Below are 3,991 nucleotides of genomic sequence, written 5' to 3' on the forward strand. Positions count from 1 at the left end.
AACCACTCTGGAAATCAGTCTGGCGGTTCCTCAGAAAACTGGGTATGTCACTTCCGGAGGACCCTGCTATACCACTCCTGGACATATACCCAGAGGATTCCCCAGCATGAAATAAGGATACATGCTCCACTATGTTAATAGCAACCCTATTCATAATAGCCAGAAGCTGGAAAGAACCCAAGTGTTCCTCAACAGAGGAATGGATACAAAATATGTGGTATATATACACAATGGAGTACTATCCAGCCATTAGAAACAATGAATTCATGAAATTCTTAGACAAATGGATGGAGCTGGAGAACATCATAGTAAATGAGGTAACCCAGTCTCAAAAGATCAATCATGGTATACACTCACTGATAAGTGGATATTAGCCTAGAAACTTGGAATACCCAAGACATAATCCACATATCAAATGATATCCAAGAATAACTGAGGAGTAGCCTCTGGTTCTGGAAAAGCTCAGTGCAGCAGTATAGGGGAATACCAGGACAGGAAAGTGGGAAGGGGTGGATGGGGGAACAGGGGTTAGGGAAGAGGGCGTATGGGACTTTCGGGGGTGGGGAGCCAGAAAAGGGGAAATCATTTGAAATGTAAATAAAAAAATATATCGAATAAAAAAAAATAATAAAATCCCGCTTTCATTAGCTTCACCCAATTCATTTTGCACAATCACCTTCACTTGTCGCTCAGCTTCCTGGGCTTTTTTTTGATTGTAAGAAAGAAATCATCGTTCATAAAGCTATTGTATGTAAAATATAATGCAACGCATTTACATAACCAGAAAATTAAATAACTCAATAACCACATGTATTATTAGACCCATTGTATGAGTTTCTAGTATAAGAACACAAAGAAAAATGTAAATGTATTCTGAATAATTTGGGACATATTGAATTGAGTGTGTTTTTTTTTTGTTGAAACTAATCATTTAGAACATATTGTAATTGCTTTCTCAGTTAACTTATATTTAATACTTCAATAACCTAGACAATTCAGTTTGACTTTGACTTAAATAGGGATTTTTTTTAATCCTTTCTCTTTTTCTTTCTTTCTTCTTTTTATTTATTTATTCTTTTTTTTAAATTTTACTTAGACCCAAACGCTGCTCCCCGTTCCTACCGCTCCCTCACAGAGAGGTATATAATGTAAGAATTAACACTGGAAATGAATTTGCAAAAGTAGAAATGGGGAGAATAAAACAAATCAAAAAAGCATGCTACATAAGCCTCTTTAAATAGAAATAATTCTAAAGAAACTGAAATAACAAAAGCTTACATAAGTCTGTTATTGGAATGTTGATAAATTTTGGATTTGCCTAATTGAAATGTCTTACTTTTTTTTTAGATATATTCTTTATTTACATTTCAATTTTTTTCCGTTTTTTTATTAGATATATTCTTATTTACATTTCAAATGTTGTTCCCTTTCCTGGTTTCCTCCCCACCCCCATAACCCCATAACCCATTTCCCCTCCCCCTGCTCACCAATCCACCCACTCCCACTTCCCTGTCCTGGCATTCCCCTGTACTGGACTACACAGGACTACACAGAGAAACCCCATCTCGAAAAATCCATTAAAAAAAAAAATCACTACAAAGAAAGCATCCAAGCGCCTTCTTGTTCTTTTCTATCTCCCAGATCTTTTGAGAAGGATGCTGGTTTCTGGTTAGGGATGTGCTCAGTGGTACATCAGTTGACTAGCTTGTCAAAGGTCCCAAGTTTGATTCCAGCATTGCTTCTTCCGGGTCACTGTCTCTTCATGGTGCTCTCCATGTATGGATTCTAGTAAGAAGATGGTTTCATCTACCTGCATCTGGCTGGTATCCAACTTGTTTAACATTGCGTTTCAGTGTCTCCAGATGCACTGCTGCTGCTCAGGAGCTGTGATCATCTCCTCTATCTCTTGCAGCTGTTCCTCCTCTGCACCCGTGGCCTGCATTGGTGTCATGATGGCTTCCACTCGCTTGTTCTCTTTAGTTTCAAATCGCCACCTTTCTTATAGCAAGGTCCTGGCAGCTGACAGCACATTCACAGTGTACAGGCAGAAGGTATGACACATTCACTCACAGTGTACAGATAGAAGGTACGAAGCGTGGTCTGCCGTTTTAGGAATTTCCTGCAGCAATATGAAGCTTTCTGAGAGCATTTTGGGGGGGATTTATTTATTTCATATTCATATATGTGAGTACACTGCTATTGTCTTCAGACACGCCAGAAGAGAGCATTGGATCCCCATTACAGATGGTTGTCAGCCACCATGTGGTTGCTGGGAATTGAACTCAGGACCTCTGGAAGAGCAGTCAGTACTCTTAACCTCTGAGCCATCTCTCCACCCACTTCTGAGAGCATCTTATACAGTGTATCCTTTGCCTCCTTTGCAGGAATCATAACTAAGTCCTCCACCTGCCTCTGGTCCAGGTGTCCCTTCTGCAATACCAGAACGGACTAACCTGGCACAGCTAGACCTGAAAATGTCCGAGATGACAGATTCCAGCGTTGCAGTGGCTAGGGATGCTAATGCCTTATGGAGGATGATGACGTACATTCTATTCCCTCCACCACTGTCGCCAGACTTTCCAATAAATTCTAGTGGGTCATCTGCCGGCAGGGTGAGGTACTGATCAGTGGAGAACCTGCTTAGAAATACTTGATCCGACAGACAGGGATCTGAAGATCTCATTGGAGGACAGGGGGTAAGTAAATAGGGCACTAGAGGGAGTGGTAATCTCACTCATCTGGAGCACTGTTGGCACAATCTCTGCTTGTGTGGTCCATTGGGTTTGCCACTGTGCTCACAATTGATTGGTCACGGAAGTGCTGGTGGTGTCAAGGCTGACTTGGCAATAAATCTCATCTGGTGTGGGCTCTTTGTCAGATGATCTCCTCTTACCTTTTCCTATCAAGCTCAGTTTGGGAACCAGGTACATATCCTTTTCATTAATGACAAGGGTTGTAGCAGGTAGTGATGGCCCAGGGTCAGAACTGTCAGTGTCAGGAACCAGGGGACAGTGCTGTACAAAGTTAGTATCTGTGCCTGTCACACAAATGCATTTGACACCTCAATGTAGTCCATAGTCATGCCATTTTCCATGGTCTCTGTGAGTCAGTCAGCTACTTTCTTCACAACAGGTGACACTGTCATTTTGCCATTCAGCTGGAGCTCCTCAAGAATCAGCTCCCCAGTGTCACCATACAGCGTTTTGGTAGTATAGATGTACCAGGAAGACCTAAGATTCGCAGTACCAAGCTGCACTGGTCTTCATACTCCGCCACACTGTGTTTATGCACATGAAAGATGACCAGGCCATGGTGAATGAGGACATAAAGGGCTTTTTACACCTGGTCCAGTGATGCATTTGTGTCATGGGCAGTGACTCTAAGTGACTAGGTCCTAGATCTGATTAGGTGGACTCCATTTTTTTCTACAGTCTCACCAACATGTTCCTGCAGCAACAAAGTGCACAGTTTAATTTCTGCTTGAGTCATTGCACTTGGAGCCTCAGATCTCAGGGTCAGTGATAATTTAGAAGCTCCAAATGCTATCCTATGGTGGCCAGCAGCTTAAGCTCAGGAGCAGCCCATCCCATCACCACTTCTTGGAAGTAGTGCACCATCCAGGCAGATGCCCTCTCGAATATTCTTTACCAAAGGAGTTGACAAAAAGATCCACGGCAGCCTCACAGTAGGAATCGTCCACTGTGACACAGGCCAGCACGAAGGAACCACATGCGACCCATGGAAAAGACGGTGGCAGAACAAAAACAACCTATGGCAAAGACAGAGAAAGTCCAAGACTCGAGCAGGAAGTGCAAAACCTGTTCCGGTCTGGAGCAGGAAGTACAAAGTGTGTTCTGGACTGGTGCAGGAAGTGCAAACCGTGTTCCGGTTAAGCATTAATAAGATCTAACCTGAACAAATAAGCCGTCTTGAAAACACGACTGGGACAACGTAGGCACAGTGTTATTGTGCAACGTGCAAAGATGGCTCT

General features: G+C 42.6%; 1 pseudogene; it reads right to left on the reverse strand.

The window, feature by feature from the left end:
- Window positions 1-1,749: 1,749 nt before the first annotated feature.
- LOC127666537 (DNA-directed RNA polymerase III subunit RPC3-like) lies at window positions 1,750-3,492 on the reverse strand (annotated as a pseudogene).
- Between the last annotated feature and the right edge of the window lie 499 nt (window positions 3,493-3,991).

This window comes from Apodemus sylvaticus, chromosome 16 (assembly GCF_947179515.1).
Source record: "Apodemus sylvaticus chromosome 16, mApoSyl1.1, whole genome shotgun sequence".
Lineage (NCBI taxonomy): Eukaryota > Metazoa > Chordata > Mammalia > Rodentia > Muridae > Apodemus > Apodemus sylvaticus.